Source organism: Vulpes lagopus, chromosome 8 (assembly GCF_018345385.1).
Source record: "Vulpes lagopus strain Blue_001 chromosome 8, ASM1834538v1, whole genome shotgun sequence".
In the NCBI taxonomy this organism is placed as follows: Eukaryota; Metazoa; Chordata; class Mammalia; order Carnivora; family Canidae; genus Vulpes; species Vulpes lagopus.
The window spans coordinates 51,297,616-51,303,744 of record NC_054831.1 but is presented as its reverse complement, the minus strand read 5'-3'; the positions used below and the strand labels follow the sequence as shown (position 1 = coordinate 51,303,744).

At 74.5% G+C, this 6,129-nt stretch overlaps 1 pseudogene; it reads right to left on the bottom strand.

Annotated features, from left to right (window-relative positions):
• Positions 1–5,300: 5,300 nt before the first annotated feature.
• On the bottom strand, positions 5,301–5,418 carry LOC121498400 (annotated as a pseudogene).
• Positions 5,419–6,129: the final 711 nt, after the last annotated feature.

Genomic DNA, 6,129 nt, shown 5'->3' with positions numbered 1-6,129 from the left:
TCCTCAGCCCTCCTCCCGCCCGATCGCGCCTGCCCGCCTGCATGCTCGCCTGCCGGCCCGACTGATAGATGATGATCCAGCCTCCCGCGCCGCGGCCCGGGGTGGCGGAGGGCGCCTGCCCGGGGCCCCGGGCGGGGGGGGTGGGGGCCAAGAGCTCCCGCACCCGGACGCGATGGCTGTCGCCGGAAGCCCGGGCGCGGCTCCCGTCCCCGGCCTGGCCGGGCGCGTCGCCGCCGCTCGGTCCCCGGATGGCCACGCCGCCCCACATCGGGACGCTCACTGCTGGGGGGGTGCCGCGGGCGGCGCCGGCCGGCTCCTGGAGACCCCTGGCCTTCTCCTGTTCTTCGCCGGCTGCTTCAAAGCCAAGCACCGGGTCGCCCGGCGCGCCGGACCCCATCCTCGGACAGGCAGGACACCAGGACACAGGTGCCACGACATGACAGACAGACAGACACACACACACACACACACAGACGGAGGGACACGGGCATCGGAGCTGGGCCCAAGGCCTGTGTGGGCGAGGCAGCCACCCCGCCGCGAGGGGCGCAGGCCCTGGAGCTGCCTTAGGAGCCCTGGCAGCCGCGGGCCTGCAGCCACGGTGTCACGGGAGATGCCGTTTGCCCCCTTCCTAGCCCATCAGCCGAACCGCCGCGGGCAGTGTGCCTGTGTGCGTGCGCGGCGCCCACGCCAGGCGCGGATCTGGTCTCTCTTGTGTCTCTTGCTGTGTTCTGCGCGGCCCTTTTCGCATGGGTGCCGGCCGCCCCCGCGTCCGCCGTGGCCTTGGTGTGCGGGGGCCACGGAGCGCGCAGCCGGTGCCAACGGGGCCTGAGGCCCCGGGCGGCGGTGCCATCTGGTTGTCTGGGCCCGCGGAGCGTGGACGTCGTGGCTGAAGAGCCGAAGGGACGGTGGTCCGCGGGGGAGGGATGGGCATGTACTTCGGTGGAGGAAGGTGCAGGCGGGCCGGGCGGAAGGTGGGGGGCGGGTTGCGCGGTGGCTGGTGGCTTGGTGGCTGGGGGCGGTGCCAGGAATTGCTAGGGGCTGGGGGCGGGCCTGGGGGCGGGGATTTGGGCGGGGGCGAGGAGGGCCGCAGGCAGGGCCGGCCACCGGCCCCGGCCCGGCACGGCCTGGGCCCAAAGCCCCGCCCCGGCCCCCCTGAGGGGCTCGCAAGCCTGCGGAAGACGGGATCCGGCCCCGCCCGGGCTACCCCCAGCGCCCGCCCTCCCCGCCCGGTCCCGAGGTTCCTGCTGTCGCCCCGTCCCCTCCGTCGGCCCCCTTCGGGCCCCCTCCGCCCCCTGGGACGCGCGGCCCGCTTAGGACGTGGTGTGGGGTGCTTGAAGGCTGCGAGGTGGACGGGCTTGAGAGGAAGAGGAGGTGGTGCAGTGTGTGGCCTCTTTGCCGGTTGCTGCGGGGCGCTCGGTGCTCCGCGGCAACCTGCGGTGTTCCGGCGGGAGGCGGGGGGCCATGCCAGGGGTCGCCCGGAGGGGGGCGCCGCCGCCGACGACGCCGCCGCGCCGCCGCCGCCGCGCGCCGCCGCCGTTGGTCGGAGGGGGGCGTTGGAGGCCCAAGGGACAGACAGAAGGCAGGCAAGAAGGCCGAGGAAAAGAAAAGCCTTACAGCACCCGGTATTCCCAGGCGGTTCTCCATCCAAGTAATAACAGGCCCGGACCCTGCTTAGCTTCCGAGAATCAGACGAGATCGGAGCGCGTTCAGGGTTGGATGGCCGTAGACGTCCAGCGGCTGCCGCTGGGCGCCCCAAGAGCTGCTCTGCGCCTCTCCGGGCCAGGAGCCCCGCCCGCTCCTCAGCCCTCCTCCCGCACCAGATCGCGCCTGCCCGCCGGGCAATGCTCGCCTGCCGGCCCGGACTGATTGATTGATGACCCAGCTCCCGCGACGCCGCCCCGGGGTGGCGGAGGGCGCCTGCCCGGGACGGGCGGGGGGCGGGGGGGGCCATAGGCGCCTCCCGCTACCCGAGAGCGGAGGTGTCGCCGGTGCCCAGGAGCGCGCTCCCGTCCCCGGCCTTGGCCTGGGCGGTCGCCGCCGCTCGGCTCCCCGGATGGCACGCCGCCCCCCACATCGAGACCCGCTCACTGGCTGGGTGGGTGCCGCGGGCCGGCGCGGCCTGGCTCGGACGACCCCTGGCCTCTCCTGTTCTTCAGCCGGCCTGGCTCAAAGCCCAAGGCGGGGTCGCCCGCGCCGCCGGACCCCATCCTCGGACCGCAGGGACAAGCCAGGTGCCCACGACAGACAGGACAGACAGACACACACCACACACATCACAGACGGAGGACACGGGCACTCGGAGCTGGGCCACTCAAGGGCCTGTGGGGGCGAGGCAGCCACCCCGCCGGAGGGAGCGCCAGGCCCTGGAGCTGCCTTAGGAGCCCTGGCAGCGCGGGCCCTGCAGCCACGGTGTCGGGATGGCCGTTTGCCCCCATTCCTGCCCATCAGCCGAACACGCCGCGGGGGCCGCTTGTGCTGTGTGCGTAGCGCGGCGCCCACGCCCAGGCGAGGAGCGAGTCTTTTGTGTCTCTTGCTGTGTTCCGCGCGGCCCTTTTCGGCATGGGGTCGCCGGCCGCCCCCCGCGTCGCTGTGGCCTTGGCTGTTGCGGGGCCACGGAGCGCCGCCAGCCCGGTGCCAACGGGGGGTCTGAGGGGCCCCGGGGCGAGGAGAGTGGGGCCACTCCTTGGTGTCCCGGGCCCGCGGAGCGTGGACGGTCGTGGCTGAGGGCGAAGGGACGTTCTGGTCCGCGTGGGGCGGGGGGGGCATGTCCTTCGAGCTTGAGAAGTGCGGCGGGCCGGGCGGAAGCGTGGGGGGCGGGAGGTTGCGGGTTGGCCTGGTGGACTTGGTGGCTGGGGAGGCGCCAGGAATTGCTAGGGGCTGGGGGCTGGGCTGGGCGGGGGGATTGGGGCGGGGCGAGGAGGGCCCGCAGGCAGGCCCGGCCCGCCCCGGCCCCCGGGCGGCCCTGGGCCCCCAAAAGCCCGCCCCGGCCCCCCTGAGGGGATCGCAAGCCTGCGGAGACGGGATCCGGCCCCCGCCCGGCTACCCCCATGACCGCCCCCTCCCGCACGGGCCCCGAAGGTTCCTGCTGTCGCCCCGTCCCCTCGTCGGCCCCCTTCGGGCCCCCTCGCCCCCTGGGAGCGCGGGCCCGCTAGGACGTGGGTGGGCGTGCTTGAAGGGCTGCGAGGTGGAAGGGCTTGAGAGGAAGAGAGGTGGTGCATGTGTGTGTGCCTCCAGCCGGTTGCAGCGGGCAGGCGCTCGGTGCTCCGCGGCACCCTGCGTGCTCCCAGGCGGGGCGGGGGCCATGCCAGGGTCGCCCGGAGGGGGGCGCCGCCGCCGCCGCCGCCGCCGCCGCCGCCGCCGCCGCCGCGCCGCGGTGGTCGAGGGGGCTGGTTGGCGGCCAAGGGACAGACAGGACAGGCAGGCAAAAGGCCGAGGAAAAAAAAAGCCTACAGCACCGCTATTCCCCACGCAGCGCGCCCTCTCCCATCCAAGTCGAACCAGGGGGGGGGTGACCCCCGACCCTGCTTATGCTTCCGAGATCAGACGAGATCGGGGCCGCGATCAGGGTGGTATGGCCGTAGACGTCCGCGGCTGCCGCTGGGCGCCCCAAGAAGCCTGCTCTGCGCCTCTCCGGGCCAGGCGCCGCGCTACTCAGCCCTCCTCCCGCCCGATCGCGCCTGCCCGCCTGCATGCTGCCTGCCGGCCCGACTGATGGATTGACTGACCCAGCCTACCGCCGCGCGCCGGGGTGGCGGAGGGCGCCTGCCCCGGGCCGGGCAGGGGGGGGTGGGGGGCCAAAAGACGGCCTCCCGCCCCCGTAGCGGAGGCATGTCGCCGGAGCCCGGGCAGCGCTCCGTCCCTCGGCCCCCCCTGGCGGAGCGCGTCCGCCGCCGCTCGGCTCCCGGATGGCCCGGCCGCCCCCCACATCGGACCGCTCACTGGCAGGGGGGGTGCCGCGGGCGGCGCGCCGGCCGGCTCCGGACGACCCCTGGCCTCTCCTGTTCTTCGCCGGCTGGCTCAAAGCCAAGCCGGGGCCGCCCGCAGCCGCCGCGACCCCATCCTCGGCAGGCAGGGGACACAGACACAGGTGCCACGGGACAGACAGGACAGAACAGACACACCACATCACACACACACAGACGGAGGGACACGGGCACTCGGAGCTGGGCCACAAGGCCTGTGGGGGCGGAGGCAGCACCCCGCGGAGGGGCGCAGGCCTGGAGCTGCCTTAGGAGCCCTGCAGCGCGGGCCCTGCAGCCACGGTGTCAGCGGATGCCGTTCTGCCCCCATTCCTGCCCATCAGCCGAAAACCGCCCGCGGGTGCGTGTCCTTGTGTCGTGCGCGGCTGGCCCACGCCCCAGCGCGGCCGAAGCGAGTTCTTCTTGTGTCTCTTGCTGTGTTCCGCGCGGCCCTTTTCGCAATGGGTGCCGGCCGCCCCCGCGTCGCTGTGGCTTGACTGGTTGGGGCCACGGAAGCGCGCAGCGGTGCCAACGGGGCCTGAGGCCCCGGGCGCGTGGGCCATCTGTGTCCTGGGACCGCGGATCCGTGGAGTCGTGGCTGAGGGCCGAAGGGCGGTGAGTCCGGGCGGGAGGGAGGGCAGGTCCTTCGGTTGAGAAGGAGATGCAGGCGGTGGGGGGGCGGCCGGGCGGACGGTGGGGGCGGGTTGCGGGTGGCCTGGTGGCTTGGGTGGCTTGGGGGCGGTTGCCAGGGAAATTGCAGGGGGCTGGGGGCGGGCCTGGGGGCGGGGATTGGGGCGGGGCGAGGAGGGCCCGCAGGCAGGCCCGGCCCGGCACCGGCCCCCGGCCCCGGCCTGGGCCCCCAAAAGCCCCGCCCCGGCCCCCCTGAGGGGCTCGCAAGCCTGCGGAGACGGGATCCGGCCCCCCGCCCGGCCTACCCCCAGCGACCGCCCCTCCCCGCCCGGGCACGAGGTTTCCTTGCCTGTCGCCCCGTCCCCTCCGTCGGCCCCCTTCGGGCCCCCTCCGCCCCTGGGACGCGCGGCCCGCTAGGACCGTGGGTGGGCGTGCTTGAAGGCCTGCGAGGGTGGGAAGGCTTGAAGAGGAAGAGGAGGTTTGGTGCATGTGTGTGGCCTCCTGCCGGTTGTTGTGCAGCGGCGCGCTCGTGCTCCGCGGCACCCTGCGGTGCGCCCGGCGGGGCGGGGGCCATTGCCACGGGTCGCCCGGAGGGGGGCGCCGCCGCCGCCGCCGCCGCCGCCGCCGCCGACGCGCCGCCCGCGTTGGTCGAGGGGGGCGGCGTTGGGGCCAAGGGGACCGACAGGAAGAGGCAAAAGGCCGAGGAAAAAAAGCCTACAGCACCGCTATTCCGGCGGGTCTCCCATCAAGTACTACCAGGGCCCGACCATGCTTAGCTTCCGAGATCAGGACGAGATCGGAGCGCGTTCAGGGTGGTATGGCCGTAGACGTCCGCGGCTGCCGCTGGGGCGCCCCAAGAGCCTGCTCTGCCGCCTCTCCGGGCCAGGCGCCCGCCCGCTCCTCAGCCCTCCTCCCGCCCGATCGCGCCCTGCCGCCTGCATGCGCGCTGCGGCCGACGGATTGATTGACAGACCTGCCTCCGCGCCGCGCCCGGGGTGGGGGAGGGCGCTGCCCGGGCCGGGCAGGGGGGGGTGGGGGCCAAGACGCCTCCCGCAACCCCCGGCGCGGAGGCTTCGCCGGAGCCCGGGCGCGCTCCCGTCCCCGGCCTGGCGGGGCGTCGCCGCCCGCTGGCTCCCCGGATGGCACGCCGCCCCCCACATCGGACCGCCTCTCAATGGCGGGGGGGGTGCCGCGGGCCGGCGCCGGCCGCTCCGGGACGACCCCTGGCCTTCCTGTTCTTCAGCGGCCTGGCTCAAAGCCAAGCCGGGGCCGCCCGCGCCGCCGGGAACCCATCCTCGGGAACAGGCAGGGACACAGACACAGTGTGCCACGACAGACAGACAGACCAGACACACACCACACACACACAGACGGAGGGACACGGGCACTCGGATCGCCTGGGCCACAAGGCCTGTGGGGGGCGACCGGCAGCCACCCCGCCGGAGTGGCGCAGGCCTTGGAGCTGCTTAGGAGCCTGGCAGCCGCGCTGGGGGGCCTGCAGCCACGGTGTCAGGGATGGTTCTGCCCCCTTCCTGCATCA